General features: G+C 44.9%; 1 protein-coding gene across 6 annotated transcripts in view; it reads right to left on the bottom strand.

Annotated features, from left to right (window-relative positions):
- TEAD3 (TEA domain transcription factor 3) overlaps nt 1-17,747 on the bottom strand; it is a 92,201-nt gene extending 74,454 nt beyond the window's left edge. For 2 of the 6 annotated variants that reach the window (XM_081010481.1, XM_081010484.1), the window contains exon 1: nt 17,441-17,744. The gene's annotated coding sequence lies outside the window, so the exon portion shown is untranslated. Of the gene's footprint in view, nt 1-17,440 lie in introns of all 6 variants that reach the window. The other 4 variants (XM_081010479.1, XM_081010482.1, XM_081010480.1 and 1 more) reach the window with 4 other exon arrangements.
- Nucleotides 17,748-24,462: the final 6,715 nt, after the last annotated feature.

The raw sequence follows: 24,462 nt of genomic DNA, 5'->3' as shown, positions 1-24,462 counted from the left end.
TAAAAAAAAAAATAATGCCTGCCGAAAAGCTCAATAACTTTGACAAAAAAAACACAAAACAGAACTCTAGTGCCACCACTATATCTTTTGGGAGAGAATTTCAAGCTTTAACTACCATACTTTGTGGTACCGCCACGTGTCTGTCCTGAATCTTCCAACATTCAGTTTTATTGTCTGGCCCCTGGGTCCTAGGATTATGTGAGAGGGAGAACTTATCCCTATGCGCTTTATCCATGCACAATCTTGTACACCACTCTCATGTCCCACCCCCTCTTACTTTCCTTTTTTCCGAATACCCAAATATCACAATGTTGTAACTTTTCTTTTTGCAGTTTTAAATTTTGATTAATTTTTCACATTTTATATTTCAAATTGAGCATCTTCTATGATACCATACATTCATTCACTTCCCTCCCGCCCCTTCCATTGTTCATTTAACTTATCTACCATTCCTGCATATTTTGATATATCCATCTAATTCTATTTTCCTATCTTACACCACTTCAATACAGTGGTACCTCGGGATGCGAACAGGATCCGTTCCAGAGCCCCGTTCGTATCCCGAACGGAACGCAAGACATGACGGCGCGTCTGCGCGTGCCGCGTTTCGCCGCTACCGCGCATGCGTGTGACGTCATTTTGAGCATCTGTGCATGCGTGAGCAGCGAAACCTGGAAGTAACGCGCTCTGTTACTTCCAGGTTGCCGCGGAGTGCAACTCGAATGCGCTCAACCCGAAGCGCATTCAACTTGTGGTATGACTGTATATATCATGCTGTTTGCCAGCGTTCTCAATTGTATACAACTGTTTTCAAAAATTTGTGGAAATTTTTTCCCACTCCTCTACAATGTCGTAACTTTTCAAGTGGCTCTAGCCCCTTGTTTGCTTTTGGTTGTCCTATTCTGAAAGGTGACGAGAACTGTACACAGTATTCCAAGCGTGGTCCATTTGTAATCCCAACTGGGAATTCACATTTCTCACAGTTGCCACACATTGGTGCACATTTTCACCGACCTATTCCCTATGACCTCCAAACTCTTGCTCCTGTTCAGATCCATTAGTGCTTCTGTGTAACAAAACAAAATACAACAGAGCAGGAGTAGGGAATCAGTGGCCTTCCTGATGTAGCTAAACTACAACTTCCATCATCCCTGACCATTGGCCAATCTGGCTGGAGCTGAAGGAGAGCTGAGAGTCTGACATTTGGAGATTCCCCACCCCTACAATACAGCATAGGCCCCAGGCCCTTGCCTTAATGCCCAAACTCGGTCCTCTAGATGTTTTGGGACTACAACTCCCATCATCCCTAGCTAACAGGACCAGTGGTCAGGGATGATGGGAATTGTAGTCCCAAAATATCTGGAGGGCTGAGTTTGGGGGTGCCTGGGCTAGAGCATGGTGCTGATAACGCCAAAATTTGATCTCCATATAAGCCACCTGAATGTTACTGCATTGGAGGCGGTTGGACTAGATCAGGAGTCAGCAAACTTTTTCAGCAGAGGGCAGGTCCACTGTCCCTCAGACCTTGTGGGGGGGGGGCGGACTACATTTTGAAAAAAAAAGAAAAAAGAATGAATTCCTATGCCCCATAAATAACCCAGAGATGCATTTTAAATAAAATTCTACTCATTCTACTCATGTAAAAACACGCTGATTCCTGGACTGTCCGCAGGCCGGATTGAGAAGGCAATTGGGCCGGATCCAGCCCCCAGGCCTTAGTTTGCCTACCCATGCACTAGATGACTCTTAGGGCCCCTTCCCACTCTACAATTATATGTGATCTCATCTCCAAGAACTACCAAAGAATAGCAACATTAACTCTCCGCTAAGGGGGAAAGAAGAGGAAGAGAAATGGGTGCACTTTTTCCTTAAGAGTTAAGAATTGATTGACTGGGTTTCTGTGTTTGAGCTTGCTCTTTAAAACGTTCAAACAATTCATGACACTCACGAAGCTGCTCCATGGGCATACCTAGCAGGGGGCAGCTACCCCCCCCCCAAATCAAGTAAATAAATAAAAATACAGTGAAACCTCGGTTGTTGAATGTAATCTGTTCCGGAAGCCCATTTGGCTTCCGAAATGTTCGACAACCAAGGCGTGGCTTCCGATTGGTTGCAGGAGCTTCCTGCACTCAAGCAGAAGCCGCGTCGGACGTTTGGCTTCCGAAAAATGTTCGAAAACCAGAGCATTTACTTCTAGGTTTTTGACATTCAGGAGCCAAAACGTTCCAAAATGGAGATGTTTGGGATCCGAGGTTTGACTGTACAACTAACTGACCAATTTCGTTGCACATAACTCGGTTCTGCCCCTCCCCGCAAAGCCTGCCCCCAAAGCTCTGCACCAAGACTGAACTATTTTGGCCCTGAAACTGTATGTATTCAATCAGAGTTTTTACTGACAAGTGCCCCTATTCAGCAAAATAAACTGATTATATGCAAAACTTTTCTATACCAGAACAAAAACAAAAACCACCCACTGCTTACATTTCAAAACTACTTTGTAGCCAAATAAAGAAATATGAGACGCAACAAAATATAGACATTAAAAAAAGAATGGTTTTAAGCAGTGCTATTTTTCTAGAAACAGAGGTGCCGGAACTCACAATGAACGCTTCCCTTGTTCTCTTATAATGGCAATGGCACCCCACCTGCAAGGTGCTGGAACTGAGTTCCGGTGAGTTCCTGCTGAAAAAAGCCCTGGTTTTAAGCACAGAAAGACTCAGGTGATGAGTGGGTCAGACCATTGGAAACCTAAAATACACTATCAAAGATCACTGAAGCCAGTTGGCCATGCATACGTGTTATTCTACATCCATACAGCCAATGGTATACTTATCAAATAACTATTGTAATGGAACAAAAATTATTCCTGCAGGTTATTGACTACTTAGAGGACATTTTCATGGTTTGTAACTGAGAAAAGTATGGTATATGTGTTTGACTCCTGAAAACATGCTCAAACACACATACCCCAGACTGAAAATTCTAGGTTGGACAGAGATCCTCAATATCTACAATGTGATCAATAAAAATGTTAACCCTGTGCCAAGCTATTGAGAAGCAGCTGCACTAAAGCAGTTTAGGGAATGTATCTGAAGAACAACCAGTTTATGAAAAAGCAGCTTATTAGAGCTAAGCGACCGGGGGGGGGGGGGGAATGGCAAAATTACAAATAAATTGCCCAAGGGCTCAGTAGAACTCAGACAAGGAATATATAAAACTGAATTGTGACTTTTCATTAACCCACTACCACAACACTTGGACTCGCTATCAAAGACAGACCTGGATGTTAGCCAAAAATAATTTCCATCTGTTAAATGAGGATTCCTTCATATATCACAATATTCCTACAAATGTAACTGTAAGGCAACCAGAGTTTATCATGGCATGTGAAGCGTGACACAAAAATATATGCGTGCCATTAAAATAAAATCCCAGAATAATATATCACTGTGTTAAAAAACACATTAGGTAAAGATGCTCTGAAACTTCAGGGGTAATTCTAGAATGTATGCACAGTAATCAAACCAGGACTCCTTACTAAAAACTTAAAATTGTTCGTGTTACAGTAGTCCATAAATTGGCTCCTCTGGTATGGAAGCTTCTATTGGGCACATAAGCATATTTACAGCACAGAGACAAATTCTTAGCTTGGCCTCTTCCAATCAGCTGCAAACTACATAGACATGGGAACCAGCTGAAGCAGCAGATTGTCAAACCTGCTTATATATTGAACTGATTTTACGAACCATTACTCTCTGCACTGGATGATTGAAATACTGAAAAATTAAATAAGTAGGCAGATATTAACCCATGAGCCTATCTTGATGGAGAATTGATTAAGGCACCAAACAATACCACAACTATTGGGGGAAGGATGCCCAGGTGTTATTGGACTACAACTCCCTCCATTTCCATGCTGGGAGTTGGAGTCCAACAATATGTGAAAGGGCACAAGTTCCCCACTAAAAGGTGTGGTCAGAAAGCCAGCTTTCCCTGCTTACTTTTGACACCATGGCTACTTCTCACTAGAGTAGTAAAAACAACAGGGGCTCACTTGAGACCACAGTGAAATTCAGAATTGCATTTTTGCAGTGATTTGGCAGCATTGCACTCACACCACCTCCAAAAACCAGAAGCTAAAGCTTCTTTCAAACTCAGATCTTCAAATTCAAATTCAATTCTTGTTGAAGACCTTAACAATGTGTCCAGCATCAAGAAGGAACACAGAAACTATCTAGCGTTGATACCCCTGTATTGTAGAGGATGAGGCCTGAGTCATGGGAGGAGTGTGTTTCCCCAAGACTGTGAGAGGTGGCTTACAGCAACCTTGCAATGAAGTGCAGCCCTGTCACCCATGTATTTGAGGCCAATTGATGAATGGCACTTCCGTGCTGTAGTTCCAAGCATCAATATTGCGGACCGGTTGGAGGAGAGAACAAACGTAGTGGCTTATGACAATCTTGCAATGTAGACCACTGGTAATATCCCCAAGCTGAAGATTGCTGGGAGACAACTATCCTGCACTATGATTTTAGACAAGAGATGGGATTGATAGCTGCTAATTTCACAAAGAAAGATCAAACGGATGACAATCATCCAGATTTCCAAAATAATTATTGCACGGTACATGCAAGTTACCACGATGCATACAAACAGCAGAACACCTGCATAAGATACACAATAAACTTCATTTGATATCTAAATGTGTCTAAATTGGCACACACTCATGTTCAAACAGCACAGCAGACACTGTCCTGTACAAAATATACCTCGGAGACAGTAACAGAAAATTTAATTACCGTACATTGCCACCTCTACCACCTCCTCAGCCTTCTCCCAACTTAAAAGTCAGCACTCCGGTGAATGCACACACTGCTTCTTTCACTTGCATGCAGACACATTGTGCTTTTCCATTATTGCAGTGTAAAATGGAGATTCCAAATCAAATCTTGATGCCAGAGGAGATACGTTACTCTAGTGTCACTTTCTATAGCTTATGGCAGGAGTGTGGAACCGATGTCAAACAAAGAGTCACGTTCCCTCGGGGCCAGCCTTCCAAGAGCTGCATGCCAAAGGTGGACGGGTCCAAAATAAAAGTGGCTATGGGAAATGTGGACAGGATCAGAGCTGGTAATGGGCAGGGTCACACACACCCCACTCACCACTTCACATACCGAGCACCCACCATTTACATTCATACCTTGGGAAAACGGCTTAGTAGCCAAAACAAATCAGATCCCAAACACCGCAAACCCGGAAGCAGGTGTTCCAATTTGCTAACATTTTTCGGAAGCCGAACTTCCGACGTGGCTTCCAATTGATTGCAGGAAGCTCCTGCAGCCAATCGGAAGCCACGCCTTGGTTTTTGAATGGTTCCGGGAGTATGGACTCCTGGAACATATTATGTTCAAGAACCAAGGTACCACTGCATGCTCATATGCACACACGAATATACTCTACACACGCATTCATTCTCACATGCACATTTTAGGGGCTGGCCATTTCGTGTCATGTTATATCAGAAGCATATTTCCTATGCTTCCGTTATAACATGCATAAAGAACACTGCAAATTGATGGGTGACTGGAAATCTTTGAAGATATTAAGAGATGCTACATGGCAGAGCAATCCAAACTGAGCCAGACAGCAGCAGGGCAGGGCAGAACAGAGTCTCCACTGCCGAATCCACGGCCCCAATGCTCATGGCAGCTGTGGCAGAAGGTGGGGAGGGGGCAGGCAAGGCCTGCTTTATAGGCTATAAAGTGTAGGTGTATAAAGTGTAGCAATCACACCCAGGTAAATCCCAATACTGTCAAGTGACAACAGTGGATCCTGAGGATCCTGGTCTGAGTCAACCCCTCCGTACCCCTAGAATGCCCCAATTTAGGATTTTCTGTGGGCTACTGCCAATGGGGAGCTCATAGGTAGAATGGGAAGCTGGCTCATAGGCACCTCGCTCCTCAGGCAGAGGCCAGTGGAGCTGTTTTGGGCTGGGCAGAAGGAGACTGTTTTTGAGTTTGTTTAGCGATGGGATGGAAGAGGCTAAACTAGGGTGGGCTCCTCCTCTATTTCCACTGCAGATTGTCCAGTCCTAAATATGAGAATTCTAATGAGAACCAAGCCTGTTTTAACACCTCTATCCCTGTTTCTCCTAGGTAGTTTCCTCTGCAGTGAGGTAGCAAGCCTCAGAAGTCCTTGGGGATGTCACTGCAGCTGTTCTACGCCAGAAAGTCCACAAGTCCTATGCCAGAAACAAAAGAGCAAGTACAGTGGTACCTCAGGTTACATACGCTTCAGGTTACAAACGCTTCAGGTTACACACTCCGCTAACCCAGAAATAGTGCTTCAGGTTAAGAACTTTGCTTCAGGATAAGAACAGAAATCGGGCTTTGGCAGTGCGGCGGCAGCAGGAGGCCCCATTAGCTAAAGTGGTGCTTCAGGTTAAGAACACTTTCAGGTTAAGAACAGACCTCTGGAACGAATTAAGTACTTAACCCGAGGTACCACTGTAACTCCTTTAGAAGGTAATGTGTCAAGTGATGAGGATAAAAAACAAACCAACCAGAAGGTGCATTTCCAAAGCATATGCAGCCCAGTCGCTCTGCGTCAAGCAGACACACACCATTTATATTATATCCTCATTTCTTATGAGGGTCAGTTCATCCAAACTGATGGCACAAGCTTGAGGTGCCTCACCCCCCCTCCCCACCCAAGCACATACACCACGACTGTAAGACACCCAGAAATACTTTTGTAAAATCTATCAAACTGATAGAAATTATGAATTTACTATTCTACAGTTCATAAAACATTAATGCAAAGAGCAGTTACACTGCGACATCATGCCTCACCCAATAGTTGTAAGAATGTGAATAAAACTTATTACAAGCTTTGAAGAAAAGTAATCCTGGGAGTAACAAAAGTTTTCATAAGCCTGAAGGTGGAATGCAAGTAAAGTTCACCACGTGGAAAAGGTAGGCATTAATATTTCCCATGTACCAGTATCATATTCCCTCTATTCAATAAAAGATTTGGGGGAAGGAGGCTGAAAAATGAAGTGATGACACATGTTGACAATATCCATTTTTTATTTTTTTAAAAAAACATTAATGCTTTGCAGCCGCCTTATGGCTTTATTGAAATACCTCTCAACACTAGCGGTCAGAATTAGGAAGCAAACCAGGAAGCTGCCTTACATCAAATCAGACCCACTGATCCATCTAGCTCAGTGTTGTGCATAGTGACGCAGAAGATCATCAGGGTTTTGGGCAGAAGTCTTCCCCAGACATTCCTGTAGATGCCGGAGAATGAACCTCAGACTTGAGCTATGGAGCCTTTATCCAAATTAATTAGAGGCTGGAGGCTTGCCGAGGAGGGATTAAGCCATTAAGGGCTCTGTCCCGCCTGCAACAGGAGCCCACTTCTATGTGGGTGCTCTATGAGTACTCCCCCTAGGTTTCTGTGCTGGTCGCAGAGGGATGGCGTGCTCCATCCATCTTCCATCCATCCATGCTCACGTGCATGTCTGCAGCTCTTTGTCACCTATGGCTACCAGGCGGATGTTTAAATACACCACTGGAAACGTGTGAGGGTCAGTATCAAAACTTGTTTTTTTTCTTGGGAGGGGGTAAATTTATGGAAATAACAACTGGGTCCCTTGAGTTTGGGGAAATATTTTCAACCTCAGAAAGTTCAATCAGATTGACAACAAGGAATGGATTGCAGTATCATCATTTTTTAAATTACATGGCTAGTCTCTTAGTGTTGGATGATACAGACAAACATGATAGTTGTGCTACATGACATTCACCTAATTTAAAGCATTGCAATGATGAATATCAAAGTGATTTACAATTTAAAAAATGCATAACACCATATGGTAAAATCCATATAAGCAAGTTTAAAACAAAATATTCCTTCCACCACTCTACCACGGGTGGCAAAATGGTTAACATCAATGGTTGCATTCAGACACAAAAAGAAGCATTGCCTCAAGTTCTCACACTCCCTCTTCTTTTCTCTTTCACATTAACAGCAGTTTAATGTCTTGTCTGAACCCTAAACTGCTGTGAGGGTTAACTATGAGTAGTAAGAAGAAGCCAGCTACATAAGTTATGGTTTGAAGTGGGCTTGTTTCAACTCACTATAGTTAAGAGAACCACCGTTTTTGCAGGTTTAGACAATGCAGGAAGCTGCAGTTAATCTAAAACAGAAATGAAAGCTTCCGAACTCCTCTTTGGGGCCACACTGGAGGGAGGTGCATGAGCCCTGGGGAAGGCTCGTTCTCACAACACTAAATTATGGTTTGTGTTATATCAAAACTAGTCCATTGTCTAGGACCGACTTGCCCAACTTGGTGCCCTCCAAACACCCTTGGTTGTTTGGGGCTGCAACTTCCCTTACCAAGGTTAATGGTAAGGGTTGATGGGAGTTGTATGCCAAAACATCTGGAAGATACCAGGATGGGGAAGACTGACCTATGCACAGGCAAGCACAAACACTGCCTAGTATGTTCCCGCCCGCCATTAATATCTTACAAGCAATATCACACAACAAGAGGAATCTTTATAGATGGATTTAACCTGCTTAACTTTGCATAAGAACACAATAGCCCTGTTTTTAGATTACGTACACATGTTGCAACATGTGTCATATGGGGCATACCTCCTGAAAACATCTGCTATATCTATATCTAAAGCTGCTGCCCAAGTAATTTAAGACACCTTCTGAATCAATTAAATTATGTTAACTGATTAACCCATAAATCAACTAAGTGTTTCAGCCTTTGTTGTTATTGGAGTTTTTCTATTGTTGTTGTTGTTGTTGTTGTTGTTATATAACATTTGTAAGTGTTTTAATCATGTTCTAGCATGTTTCGGCAGAGACCTAAAGTTATAATGACCTGTGTCACATACAAGCGGTGTTTGTGGCCCAATGTGGCAGTAAGCAGATATGTATTCTGGAGATCTGGATTAAAAACAGGACCCAGTAGAGCATCCTGTTCATGTCACCCAAAGGAGGAAAATCTAAATAACTTAGCACTGACATCACCTAGCAAAACTTCACCAATGACTTGTATGGGGGTGGATTTAGATTACTGCCAGGTGTTCATGTAAATCCTAGTCTTAATTCAGTGCTTTAAAAAAAGAAAAGAAAGAGGAGTCAAAAATTCACTTCCAATATTTTGCCTTAATTATTTTCACTGGAGAGTGCCGGGGTTCCACAGAGTTCAACTTGTCCTCCCATAATGTTTAACATCTACGCAAAACTACTGGGAGTGGTCATCAGGAGATCTTGTCTGAAGCGTCACCCATACACCGCTGATACCCAGCTTTATCTCTAGTTCTCATCAGACAGGTGGGGCTGTGGTTGTCCAGAACTAGTGTTTAAGCATGGTAATGGACTGGATGAAGGTCAGCTTGATCCAGACAAGATGGAGGTATTGTTGGCTGGTGGTTCATCCACCCAGGTGAATGGTTCCCAAAGGATCAGGCTCATAGTCTGTAGGTACTTATTAATCCAACATTGCCATTAGAGGCTCCAGTGATCTCGGCAGTTTCAGTTTATATCCAACTGTGACCGTACCTGGAGGGAGATCACTTGGCCAAAATTACCCATACTCTTGTAACCCTGTTCATAAGTTATTGCAACACAGTGCTGTCTTTAAAAATGCAGTTGGTCCAGAACATGGCCGCAAGATCATTAACAGGGACTGGACTGCCTTGACTGTATTACACCTGTGCCTTGTCAGCTAAACTGGCCCCCTGTCAGCTTCTGAGTCCAATTTAAAGTGCTGGCTTTTACCTTCAAAGCCCCCAACACCTTGGGACCAGGCTAACTGTAAGACCATCACCTCCCATACGCATCCACCAAAACTTCAAAAGCTCTACTCCAGGTGCCAATGGCAAATGAAGTGAGACCTGCAATCACCAGAAAGAGTGGCTGAGGCAACCCAGCCAGACGGGTGAGGTATAAATAATATAAGTTTTATCTATCTCTGATTACAGAATCTTCACAGGGAAGCTTTTTTAGCACCAGATTTGTAGTCTTTTCACCACCAGTTGTAGGCCTTTGTGTTCACCTGGACCTTTTAAGTAATTTTGGTAATCTGGATCTAACTTTTTAACCCATTTCTAATTGGAGGATGGGGGTGATGAGTTCTGTTCTGTTGTATTTATGTAGTTTCTGCCCTTTAATGGTTTCATGTTTTCCTTTATATTAAAGTGGTTTTTTACTTAATCATTTGATGTTGTGCAGAACTTTAGTCTTAGTGGATAGCATACAAATGTCATAAGGCAGAGGACCTTCTCAGCAGTAGTGCCCTCCCTGTGTAATGCTCTCCTTTCAGATGTCAAGGAGATAAAGAACTACACAAATTTTAGAAGACATCTGGTGGCAGCAATGTATCGGGAAGTTTTTAACATTTGCTGTTTTATTATGTTTTTATATGTGCTGTAAGCCACCCAGAGTGGCTGGGGAAACCCAGCCAAATGGGCTGGGTAGAAATAATAAAGTAGAAGTAGTAGTAGTAGTAGTAGTAGTAGTAACAAACAAACAATGAACAAACAAACAAACCTATAAATTTTGATTGAAGATGCTGGGATCTCCAGATAGCAACAACGGTAATTTATTTTCCTTCATACTACATCCCTCCACAACATTTACTCATAACATTTATTCTATTGCCCAGTGTTACACCATTAGGAGGCAATATCATCAGGCTTATCCATCGCATTTGACAGGACTTACTTCTGAGTAAATGCACAAAGCTCAAACTGCTAGACATTTCACCATGTATATCTAATTTCTCTCATCCTACAGTGCCCCTCATTTGATAGCACAAGGCTGTATAAGATTGTGCCTCATACTGCAGACATAGGGAACCTGTGGTGCACATGCCAAATTAAGCCTGGCAGGGGTTATTTTGCTCTTTGTTTATTGTTGCGGTTCTCAGCTGCCTTGGGAACGTTTTCTTTTTTTAATTTAAGGGCAACAATGGCTTGCCATAGGTAACAAGGTGAGTGTTAAATTATAAGGCTGACCATCTTGAGTGCATGCAGGAACTGTTTGCGGGTTTCCCATAGGCACCTGGTTGGCCACAGTGGGAACAAAATGCTGGACTATAAAGGCCTTTGGGCTGATGCAGAAGGGTTCTTTTAATGCCCCTCCAAAATCCTGACAGTTACACCATGGTCCATTACTGCAGAAGGTAGAGGACATGTGTGAGTGCTTTCAATCATTTTGACAGGGAAAAGAGTCAAATGTCTTTGTCCCCACTCAACAGAGTTAGAAAACTAGAGTGCTCCCAGCACCACAGGCCACAGCTCAGTGACAGAGTATCTGTGTTGTATGTAAAGGTAAAGGTAAAGAGACCCCTGACCATTAGGTCCAGTCGTGACCAACTCTGGGGTTGCGGCGTTCATCTCGCTTTATTGGCCGAGGGAGCCGGCGTGCAGCTTCTGGGTCATGTGGCCAGCATGACCAAGCCACTTCTGGCGAACCAGAGCAGCGCACAGAAACGCCGTTTACCTTGCCGCCAGAGCAGTACCTATTTATCTACTTGCACTTTGACGTGCTTTCGAACTGCTAGGTTGGCAAGAGCAAGGACCGAGCAACAGGAGCTCACCCCGTCGCGGGGATTGGAACCGCTGACCTTCTGATCAGCAAGTCCTAGGCGCTGTGGTTTAACTCACAGTGCCACCCGCATCCTGTGTTGTATGCACCAGGTCCCAAATTCAATCCCTGGCATCTCCAAGTAAGGCTGGCAGACCCCCTGTTTGAAATCCTGGAGAGCTGCTACCAGTCCATGTAGACCAGGCATGAAGAATGTCCAGGCTATGGGCCAATCCAGAGGTTGATAGATGAACTGTCCCACTCACTAGTCAAAGCTGGCTCAAAAAAGTTCCCCATCCTTGGTGCACTCTCAAGCATAAACCGAATTCTTCCAAATGTACTCACCTGCATCCAGTGATGATGTTTCTAGAGAAAAGTTAACTATTCAGACTGTAGATTAAATGGCCTTACTTGCCTAAGGTTAGCCACTTTTCAAAACACATTATTTTATTGGAAATTAAAATGTATTACAATATTTTTTTTTTGCATAATACACATCATACATGCCAGTCAATTACAGGAAAAGGTTGCACACCTTTTCACTGGTCCTGACTCTTGTGTAATATGGCTTGTAGACATGAGCAAGCAACGTGCTTATCTCCATGCTATGAAAAGTGTCACCTGTTAATGTCTGCAAATCAATCTGACATAAGAACTCTGCTGGATCAGACCAAAAGCCCATCTAGACTAGCATCCTGGTTTCACAGTGTGAAATCAGATGTCTGTGGGAAGTCCGCATGCAGAAGATGAGGGCAATCTCTTGTTTAATTTTTATTGAAGCCTACCCTTACACTTTGCCTATATAGCAGATAAATACTATTTTTTTCCTAGTCCATTGGTAGCCCTATACCTGCCTCCGATATCTAGGCCTATCACTGTTCAGCATCCCTGATTGAGGTTCAGTGAACTCAGCATTTCTTCTGGTCCAAGGTAACACAGATACACATGGAACTAGATTATATGAAGGATGCACCTAAAATATAGAATATACATTTGGTAAGTGTATGCTGCGGGCAAGGGGAGCCATAATGGCCGCAAATCTCAGGCTAGTAGTATGATTAAAGAAAATACTTTCTGGTCTTAAATATTTTTTATTATAAACCACATTGATTTTTTTAATGAAATAGTGATCTAGAAATATTTTTATAAACAAACAAACAAACACCTGCAGGGTCACAGGTCCGCAAACCCCTGCCACAAAGGAACACCAATATTATAGACATTGATGAACAAATCTGCACATGGCCTTTTCTGACCTGCGTTATTACAATGAGACTGTGAAAGGACCTAGTAACCAGCACTCTACGAATCACATCCAAGTAGGATCAATTCATTATGCATCCCACTCAAGAGTTTGCTCATATGAAGCAAGCCAGATAACAGCAAGAGGGGAAAGCTCTCATCTGACATGTCTATACAGTATTCCCAAACACAGCAAAAGTAGGGGAGAAGACTCCAGATCCTTGGCACATCCAGTCTCTGCTCTCTACTGAAAGTGCAATTAGGGATGGTCAGTTACTGTCAATAGGACTGGTGGTTTCTATAAGACAAGCTCAGGTCTCACAAGGAAACTGGACCAAGAGCTGTCAAACTTGTTTCACAAAATGTATCAGATTGTGACAATTGCCATTACTTCTAGCTCAGTTTGAAGTCAGACTTCTAGGCAAAAATCACACGGTCCCTGGCAGTTTAAAATGGTTGTGCTCTTACATTTGGGGATGCTTAAGACCAAAACCCTACGTCTGCCTGAAAGTAGGTTTAGCATAGTCGGCCAATTGGTGCCAAAGAAGGATAGAACTTTTTTTATGTATGCCACAACAGCAGCAAGAATACTCATTGCAAAGTATTGGAAGACACAAGATTTACCCACTTTGGAAGAATGGCAGATGAAGCTGATGGACTATATGGAACTGGCAGAAATGACTGGCAGAATCCGAGACCAGGGAGAAGAGTCGGTGGAAGAAGATTGGAATAAATTCAAAGACTACCTACAGAAATAATTGTAAAATTAATGAATGTTAGAATGATGTTGGATAGAAATTAAGTGGTTTCCAGCTGTAATGCTTCAAGGGAATATGAAAAATGGGTTGTTAACAGGTAAAAATCTAACGTTATTATTTTAAGACCAAAGATTAGGATAAATAAAGAGGGTAAGGATTTGCTGAACCAACAAATTGAACTGGAATACAAAAAAGGGAGGTACGAGGAGGTCCGGGAAACAAGCTAAGGAAAAATAAGTAATGGAAAAACTGAGTGGTTTTTAATCATTTTTATTTTGTATTTTCTTTTTCTTTTTCATTTTTATATTGTAATTTTCTGAAAATCTTAATAAATATCTTATAATAAAAAAAGAAAGAAAGTAGGTTTAGCATGAGCATGTAGGCTGCCAAAAAAACCAGTCGCTTTGCTCCTCCTCTGATGCTGTTGAACTGTGTAAACTAAGTCATGATTTGGCTTAGCACATTGTCTGAACGGGGACTCATGGTTTGTCTCACTGTAGACAAACCGCAAGCTGTAACTAAGATTTGTACTTTGGTTTACAGCTTGTTGCTCTTCTGCAGGAGAGAGACAATAAGTATTGTCTTCTAATTTTGCCTTTGAAAATATTAAAGCTAGCAGCTATTTGACTCCCTTTCTGTAACTGGAATATTAATAAAGTGGAAATAAGTTTTAAATGGTGCAGCGGGCATGTAAACTACCAAACACCAACTATCGCCTATCAAAATATACAGCAACTTGTCTACAGTAGCATTTTAATGTGTTTTAACTTCCAAGTTGAAGCAATACTTTTAATCATGTGTTGAGTAAAGTAATGTAAAAACTTTCTAACCAAAGCTATAAATCTTATAATATGAAAGCTAATATGTCTGCAAAATTAAAATGGTGTAGTGAAATTATGGTTTCACATCCAAGAATTTCACAGATTGAAAAGTTTGTTTTCTTACCAAAAGGTAGGAAGTTTGGGCTTAAGTTTAGTAAGATTTACAGTCACTTCTTCAGGTTCAAAATTGGATTTGAAACTTGCTAATGTGGGAAGTCAATGGATTTCAGATCCCCACGACACATACGTAGTTTCAACACCAGTGTTAACCCTCCATAAAGAGAACATTTCTGGAGACACAGAGACCCACAGGCATGCATATCATTATGAAGTCTCCAACTGACCTTTTATGACTAGACTTACAGCCTTATATAAATAAGAAAGTATGGAGAAGCTATAAATGACCCAATAATCACCATCTTGCCTTGCATGTTAATATACAGACACTTCTAAGGTTGAAGAGCAGGGCTACAAAGGCAGAACACAGCAGTTGTTGGTGCTAAATGTAATTACTTTGAAACAAAAGGGAGGGAACTTCAAACTTGTTCTTAGGAGGTTTGGGGTGGGTGATATCCAGTAAAAACTCAGAATAGCTCTTTTCTGCTTCCATAATACAAATACATAATAATAAACCATAATATTTCTAGAACAACACAGCAGCCTAATGGCTTTCTGGAAATGAAATATATCACTCCGAGTTTACTAGTAAACATTTGGAGGATATCCGCTGGAACTGTGATTGCAATTATTAAGCACTCACTCAATCAATATATTACAGCATAATCCTAAATACGTTTATTCAGAAGAAATTCCTGTTGTTTTCAGTGGGGCTTACTCCCAGATACGTAAGTGTGTATACTGTTTGAGTACACCCATAGGAAATTTGCACTGATTTACGAGGAAATTGGGGTACATGCAATTATACTTGGCTGTATGTCTTGCTCACAATCACCATGGGAAAGTTGAAACCTTGCCCACAATCCCTTGCTTCAGTTTCCCAGGACAGGTAAGCGCCTACCCCATACCTAAAAGCAAGTAAAAGCCCTATTATCTTTATGTTTCATCATGGCACAAACTTCACAGCTTAGACAGCTTAAAAGACAATGGTGGAACAATCTCCCCAAAGCAGCATGTCTTTATTTGGGAGGTTATATTTCATGCAGTAGCATACAGTGCAACCCAGGTGCTGTTTTCGAGATAGCTATTCCCTTGAACGGTGTAAGCTCTTGCATGTCTAGGCCTGCAGGACCAACCATACATCCAGCCCTGCAGAGCCATGACCAAACAGCAACCTGCCTGCAAGGCCTCACCATCAGAAAGTGGCCTGGAGTACAAAGTGCCTCCCTCTTAGAAGTCCCATATACAAGAGCTCCTCAATAATGCTTTGCCTTATTCACAGGAGGCTACGTATATGACCTAGAAGAAACTCCCCAGTTTCACTCGTTAATGTTCCCTGCACATCCATAAGAACTCTACAAAGAACAGGCAAGCGGCAGCCTCCAAAACATTGCAGCCATTGAGAAAACTATTAAATGGAAGGGAGAAAGGGCCTGACATAGTACGCCTGCCCTGGTGCAACAACCAAAATACCAAGGATTATGACAGACAATAGGAAACCCTCAAGAGACCTCTCTTTTTAGTTCTTTGCCCTCTGATCTCACAGCTTCCCTATTTCTTTGTTAAACCATTAACACTGTAGGTCAGCTGCCCAGAACTAATCAGTCAGAACTGGATCCCGTTATGACTGATATAGGGTGGCTATTTAACACACTGGTCAAGCCCATCCCATCTTGGGTTTTCAATATTAACACAGTTGTCATATCCTCTCCCTTCCCCGCTCTCCAATTAAATTGCTCGTCCTTCTCCCCACCCTCCCCTTCTCTCTCTCTCTCTCTCTCTCTCACACACACACACACATCAGTACTATAAACTTCCAAATGTAACTTTCCGCAATACAACATAAATCTACACATACAACGAATCTACCAAAGCATTTGTTTTTACGCACGTGACCAACGAGTGAGAAACACAGCATTACGCACATAACACACACAAAGGTAATTAATTGAGGAAATGTGTTTGTGCAATCCATGAGTTGTCAACACAGCGGCCCTATGGCCTAGGTTCAAGCTGGCAATAGATACAGGCACGCTGGAGAACAAATCCTGCTTCAAAAGACTTCCTCTTGGATGTTAATAAATAATATGAATATTATAAGATTTTTAAAAACTCACAACGTCCGTAAGAGCAACACTGTGATGCCCGAGAGACCAGAAAGATTATATAACCTATTTTTATACAGAGATATATGCTTCATTCTAGTTATCAATATACAGTCTGGATCATACACACGAAAGCCCTTTTGGCAGACGGACAGGCTCTGATTACAACCAACTGGGACGGACAAAGCATAACTATATATAAGGAGGAAATTAATCCAGCTCTGTTACAGGCCACGGACTTCAGAACTTGAAACGGAGCAGGAACCATGACTCGACGTCAGGCATCTCTGAGTGTACCCCCAAAAGGACAGTGTAGGATTTGTTGTTTTTCCTTTTTCTTTCAAGGGTTTGGAGCTCCCAGCAAAGCGAGCCCTGAGAGCAGGGAAACTTGCCCCCAAGGAAAGAGTAGCTGCCCAAGACAGGCTCCATAGACATAAAGTGGTGGATACAATGTTCTTTCCCAGAGGAAAACCGCAACAAGGCATGGCTGAAACCCGGGGGGGGGGGCAAGGGGGTAGAAAGAAAATGGGCTCCCCCCCCCTTCAACTTTTCTCTTCCTAGCGTGACCAATTCCATGGGCGGGAGAAAGGGGGGGGTCGAGGTTTGGGTCTGGGGGTGGATAAATATGGGAAGGGGCTGGGGGCGGGGAAAACTCCCCCCGCAGCCCGGGACATCTGTGTGGAAAAAGGGGGGCGCAATAGAGACGAATCCTCTCCTTCCTCTCCCGGAGAGTTTCCAAGGCCGGGATGGGAGCGCTCGCCCGCCCGCTTGCTTGCTTACTTACTCCGTGCTCCGTCCGGGGAAGGGTGGGTGGTGGTCCCGCCGGTGCAGCAGCTTGTGGCTCTGGATCGTTTGGGTAAGGGGGGGGGGAGAAGGTGACAGGGCAGCAGGAAGAGGGGGGGAGGCGCGGCTGGCTGGCTGGCTGGCTGGCTGAGGAATCCGCCGCGCACCGAAAGGAGCTCTAGCCGGGCGCCGAGCAAGAGCGACGGGAAAGTTTGTGCGAAGGAGGGAGGAGCAGAAACTTGGAAAGGGAGAGAAAGGAGGAGGGAGGGAAGGAAGGAGAGCAGGAGCCGCCAGCCCCCGCCCTTCTCGCCGATGGACAGCCTCCTCCTCCCGCGACCATCTCTGGGGGAGGAGACCTTAGGAAGAGGGTCGTCCCCCCACCCCGCGCCTTCTCTTTCTCGGGGGGGGGGGAGTTTCTGCTGGAGGCAGGACGGGAGGGAGGCTGGGAGGAAACTGGATGCGTTTACTGGAAAAGGCTGGATCATTAGGGCCAACCACTTTCTTCTAGTAAAGAGTAGGGGGGGAGTCTGTTTGCAAGGGGGAATCATGTCCGGAGGGTACATAAGGCGGAGTGGACTTCGTGGTCAAATGTTGAATGGGGCCCCAAAGTTATCTTCCTTCCCTTGAGGGAGTAATGCATGGCTTGAGACAGAGCGTTTGACTTCAGCCGCAAAGTTCCAGGTTCAAATCCCGCCTTCGCTAGGAAGTTCAGCGTTTGACCCTTCGGACTGATACTTAGCCTTAGTGGGCTGTTGGGATGCGGGACGGCGGGGTGGGGAGTGGAGTGCGAGCGAGGTACACTATACACACTCAGGACCGAGTTCCTTGGAGGGAGGCTCGGCTCTAAAATGTACTTTTTAAAAAACGGGAGAGAGATCCAGGCCTACTTTTGAATGTAGCAACAGGCGCATTTGCGCAGCACTCCAAGGCGAGTTTGCTTTCCTTGTTAGCATGCATGCGATTTGGAGGCTGCAGGTTTGGAGAACTTGGTTTTGGTGTGTTTTGTTTTACTCTTGCGTGAGAGGAAGCCGTGGGATGAATGGTCTCTTTGGGGCAACTAACAGCAACTTTTCCAGAAGGGATGAGCTGCAGTTGTGGGGGCGCCTGCCTGCCCCCTCTCCCAGGCGCAGCCCAGAGGAACGCCTGAGCGCGGAGGTCGTCCTGGGCAGGCAGAACCTGTCTGCGAACAGGTTGGGCGGGTGGCGACCGCCTCGTCTCTCCTTCAGCCCCGGGCAAGGAGTGGCAGGGAGAGCGCAGGGGGGCTAAGCCTACGTCGGGGGCGGGCGGAGGCGGAGGCCCGGCTGCACTGGGAGTCGCCCTCCGCCGGATCTCCGACCAGCAGCCCCTCCTGCCCTGAAATCTCAGCCTCAGCGTTCGGCTGCTGACGTCACGGGCGGAGGAGCGGCCTTCTCGCTTCCCCAGCCGGCCATGGCGGCTCCTCCGCCGAGCCTCCCGCTGCAGCGACTCCTAGGGGTCACGGGGCGCCAAGGACGCCGCTCCCTCGGAACCGCTCGATTGCAAACCGACCAAGCCGCAGTCGGCAATAGAGGAAGTCGGTCAGACTTTTCAAATCTTATTTTCTTCCTCCCTTCGCCAAGGGGCGGGCTGCAGGAAACGGATCCGACATGGGGTGGGGTGGAGGGGGAAACAAAATCTCCTCGCGCGCGCTCTCCTGCTTCAGCGACCGCCCGGTCTTTTTTCAAACGAGCGAAAAAAACGCGGGTTATAAAACGCAGAGGCTTAGGAAGCGATGCGGAATTTGCGGCACACGTGCAAATGCAATCGGTTGAATGGGGCGTTTTATAAGGATTCTGGAGAACAGTCGCGCTTGGAAGAGTCGCTTTTGAAGTACTGCATTTGAGCACGAAAAAGAGGTGTCGCCACTTTGCTTTTTTGTCCGTGTTTCTCATTACTTCCCAGCCCGTGATCTTTCCACCCTCAAGTGTCCCAGAGTCTCCTGCGCTCTCTTGCACACCTCTGCCCGTTCTCCTTTCCATACCCTCAGCCCGAAATACATCTAGCCAATGCATCCCCCACTTCCTTGACACATCGCTTCATAAAACCCATCGATGAGTTCTATGGAAGGCCATAGCTGACTGAAGCCCGGATGCCTCCCTCGGGAATATTGCAGACCGCTTCCCCTGAACGACCAACTTCTATAAACAAAAACAATTTGTCTTTCCCCTGCAAGTCCTTTTATTTGTGGAGGCAGAAGGAAAGGCAAGCAACTAGTACTAGTATTCTTCCCACCTGCTCCATAAGAAGTAAATCGTACGCATACCATCCCACATTTCTCTGATGAAAATATGGGTGTTCTAGTCAATAATAATAATAATTCTACTATTTATAGCCCCCCCCCCATCTGACTGGGTTGCCCCAACCACTTTGACTGGCTTGCAGCATATATAAAAACGTAATAAAACATCTCTGCTTATCCTCCACTTTTGAAATTCAGTTTGCTTGGAGAGGCATCTCTTTTGCTTATGTTGTTTCTAGCTCTTGGAACAGGATCTTTCCTTGCAATGCTACTCAGACCTCTTCAGGGGCAGAGATCACAAATGGAGATTTATACAGGACATCTTCACCATCTTCTACCGGCTCGGAGGCCTTCCCCTAGTTAAGTCTCACCTCAGTGATATTGATGGGTAATAGATTAAGGATAAAGGATGCACAATCAACATGTGGAACTTGTACAATGATCTATGGTGTGCTCACTTAGCACCCCACATGACGGGCAGCAGGATCACACCCACTGGTCATGCCACACTGCCATACTAACTGGTCCAGACCCATGGCAGCTGCACATTCAGCTCTAATGAGCAGAGGCCTTACACATGCATATGTAAGGGCTCCTTCATTCAGGTAGTTCTGTTTGCACCTGGGGCCCTTCACACTGACACCAAATGTGAAGCCACTGATTACACTGGGATTTGGGGTGGGGGGCATGGCCAGCATGTACATTCCTCTGCCTTTCATGCATGTGATGATTGCATGGGAGGGTGTTGTGTGTGAACGCCCCATTAGTAACAGTCACTGGTTAGACAGAGGCTTTAAAAAATTGTCTGTTCCAGGCCCCTGTGCCTCATGGATCATCTCCTTTTAGACTTCAACCCATTACCCATTTAGGACATGGGTGGTGCTGTGGTCTAAACCACTGAGTCTCTTGGGCTTACCGATTGGAAGATTGGTGGTTCGAATCCCCGCAAAGGGGTAAGCTCCCATTGTTCTGTCCCAGCTCCTGCCAACCTAGCAGTTCGAAAGCATGCCAATGCAAGTAGATAAATAGGTACCACTGAGGTGGGAAGGTAAACGGCGCTTCCTGGTGCTCTGGTTTCCGTTACGGTGTTCTGTTGTGCCAGAAGCAGTTTAGTCATGCTGGCCACATGACCCAGAAAGCTGTCTGTGAACAAATGCTGGCTCGATCGGCCTCAAAGCAAGATGAGCGCCGGAACCCCATAGTTGCCTTTGACTGGATTAACCATCCAGGGGTCCTTTACCTCTTTCTTACCTTACCATTACCTATTTAATTTTGGAATAAGATTCACTGAGTATTTACTCCTGAGGACTGCATGGTTAAAGGCACATTTCAGGTACAGGTTTTGATGTTGCTTTGGGTCAACGCTGGCTCGCCAGTTGCAGCTTGTCACGCTGGCCACATGACCCGGAAGTGTCTGCGGACAGCGCTGGCTCCCGGCCTATAGAGTGAGATGAGCGCACAACCCTAGAGTCTGGCAAAGACTGGCCCGTACGGGCAGGGGTACCTTTACCTTTACCTAAGTCTGTCTGCAGCTGCTTCCAACTATATCATTTTACTGTGATAAATGATGCAGTCAGTTCAAATGCTCTAATCACCTTTCTAATCAATTAATGCCCAAAGCCAGGGTAAAGAGGTGCATCTTCAGTATTCGCCAAAAGCTACCGTATATAGTGAAGGCGCCAGATGTCTCCCAGGCCACACCCCCCCCCAGAGCTTCTGAGGGCAGTGGAACAACCAAGAGGGTTGTTGTTGGTTGTTAGCAGATGAGATGGTCTGTAGGGAAAGAGGTGGACTTTCATGTATTTGGGGACTGAGTCCTTCAGGGCTGGAATGAGCAAGGCTAAAAGCTGCAAAAGTCTGTGTGATCAGGAATACAGAAGTTGAGGGGGAAGAAACAGCAAGGCTAGGTGCTGGCAGGCAGGGAAAACCGGAGAGGTTAGGGGGAAGAAAAAGAAAGAAAGTGTCGGATGATGCTGGGAGGAGGCAGCTCTTTTCCCTCTAGTTTGCTATTATCGTTATGTGATTCAGGGTAAAAATTAAGGACTGGGGACTCGTCAAGTTGATCAGTCAGTATATGCTATCCCTGTGCTGCTTAAGTCCTTTTCAAAGCTAATTGCGAATTCCTCCTCTTTTTTTTTTTAATAGGGCAAATGTGTGCTCTGGCTCAGAAGACACAGAAGTATTACAGCCTTAAGGACACTAAATGTGAAGAAGTTCATGCAACAGCAGAGCACTGCTGGTGGGGGGCAGGAGGTGTGTTGCATACACCAGTTGTTGTTTTTATGGTTAGATTTATGTTCCTGGAACGGTCCATCAGGGGAGCTCTCGGCCCCTAAAGCAATAAATAAAATGACCCCAAATGACACAGGCCAGGGTGGGGGAGTTGTGTCAATCATCATCACCCTTCATATAACAGGCAGGATCCATTAGGTGCTCCTTTGGAATGGCAGATTACATTCTAAACAGCTGTCACAATTGCACACAACTGCTGCACTACTTGGGAAAGGATCGCCTATTTTCCCAAGTGCAAATTAGTGTGCTTTGAATGCCTAGAAAATGCAAATCGCCCAGAAAGAGAAGTGCTAGCTTGAGGGAAGACCTCAAAATCACATGCAACAAATGAGTAACAACCAGTTAGGTGGTTGTTTATTCTGGATTCCCATGTTCAAATGGAGGTCCCCTGCATTAGAAAGTGATGCGTATTACTTCCCTTACTTCAGTTGGGTAAGCCAGCCCAACTGTGTATAGAGACCATCCGGCCCCTCTTTTTGCTGATGTCTACCCCAAAGTCCTGCCCTGATGACACCACTTTTGTTATTACAGTATATGCAAAGGAAATTGTGCCACCTGAGCTCCCTTCAGTGCACCTTAGTACAGTGGTACCTCACAAGACGAATGCCTCGCAAGACAAAAAACTCGCTAGACGAAAGGGTTTTTTGTTTTTTGAGCTGCTTCACAAGACGATTTTCCCTATGGGCTTGCTTCGCGAGACGGAAACGTCTTGCAAGTTTGTTTCCTTTTTCTTAACACCGTTAATACAGTTGCGACTTGACTTCGAGGAGCAACTCATAGAACGCGGTGTGGTAGCCTTTTTTGAGGTTTTTAAAGACTTTGGTGATTTTTGAAGCTTTTCCAAAACTTTCCCGACACCGTGCTTCACAAGACGAAAAAAATCGCAAGACGACAAAACTCGCGGAACGAATTAATTTCGTCTTGCGAGGCACCACTGTATGTGGAAACATGGTGTTTCCACATGTCTAACATGGTATTTATGTTGAAGCCTTTCATCAAGGGAGGGAGCCCTCCAGGTGCTGTCAGTCTTCATCTTCCAGCATCCCTGACCATTGGCCATGCTGGCTGGGTGTGATAGGAGCTGAAGTCTATCAACAGCTGGGGGGGGGCAGAGGTTATCCATCCCTGTCTTATTCCTCATGGGAAATAGGGAAAGGAAAGAGAACTTGGAAGCCAGTGCCTTTGAGGCCCTTGCAAAAATAGGGATGGCAAGGCAGCAATGAGTGGGCGAAGGAGAGGGAGTGGTACGTCGTGAGATGTAGACACAACAAGGTCAAAGAAATTAGGTCAGAGCTGTTGTCAGTGTGAAGGGTTATTGTACAGAACTTCTTGTCCGCCACTTACAAACCATTGTAATTAAGTGGTGTATGAATGGCTGAAATAAAGAAGAGGCACGGACAGAATAGACTGCAACAGAGAAGGGGAACTATGGCCCTTCAGGCATGGGCTGGACTATAACTCCCATCATCCTTGACCCTTGGGCCAAGCTGGCTGGGCTTGATGGAAACTCTCATTCAGCATCATATGGAAGGCCATGAGTTTCACATCAGTGGACTGGAACCCTAGGTAGCAATATCAACACAAGATCATTTTAAAACAACATTTGGGTTTTGTCATTTTTCAGTCTTGGTTGATTGATAACATTTATAAGTTCACCCTTCATCAAAAGGTCCCAGGGCATAGGGCCCATAAGGCAAGGTGAGGCGGTGGCACGTCCAACTCCTGCGCTTGTTGACCACTGCCTCCTCCTCCAGTGTGTGCCTGCACACCCTTCTCATTGATTTCTGGTTTTGCTGCAAACCCCCCCCCCCCCAATGTTCCTTCTGCAATTTGTTCTCTTTGCTGTCCTGCATTCCCTTTCCTCCTTCCACCTCTCAGGAGTCATGTCAGTTTTCTGTGATGCAGGACATGGGATATCCAATGACACCAAAGTGGGCTTCTCCCCTGACAGTCTGCTCAGCTCCTCCCTGGGATCTGAGTCAATTGTCCCCCAGCCCACTGAGCCCCTTCTCAGAGTCCAGTTCTGGCACTTCCCCATTTTCCTCCTCTGCTTCAGACCAGTCCTGCCAAGATGTCTCCAATTCAATCATGACCAAAAAAAAATGAGCGTCCCAATTTGGATCACCCGGATGTTGGAGGGTATGACATAGGACTCCTTCCCACACTTGCTGAATGGTGCAGTTAGCAGGAAGCATGGCCAGTGGGGTCAGTAGAGATGGCCAGAGCTAGCCTAGGGGGCTCTGTAGCTCCGTCACATATGAGGGGATTTATCTAAAACCCCTTGGTATTAATTTCCTTGAAAAACAAACAAACAAAGGTTGAAGCTGCACATGAGAAAATGTGTGTGTGTGTGTGTGTGTGTGTGTGTGTGTGAGAGAGAGAGAGAGAGAGAGAATGAAATGGATTAGGCTGTTAGCAACAACAGCAATGAACAAGGCTTAGTTAGTTGGGTTGAACCCAAAAGCCATTAGCCT

The sequence above is a fragment of the Podarcis pityusensis genome (assembly GCF_964106645.2).
Source record: "Podarcis pityusensis genome assembly, chromosome: 6".
NCBI lineage: Eukaryota > Metazoa > Chordata > Lepidosauria > Squamata > Lacertidae > Podarcis > Podarcis pityusensis.
This window is presented reverse-complemented; position numbering and strand designations above follow the sequence as displayed.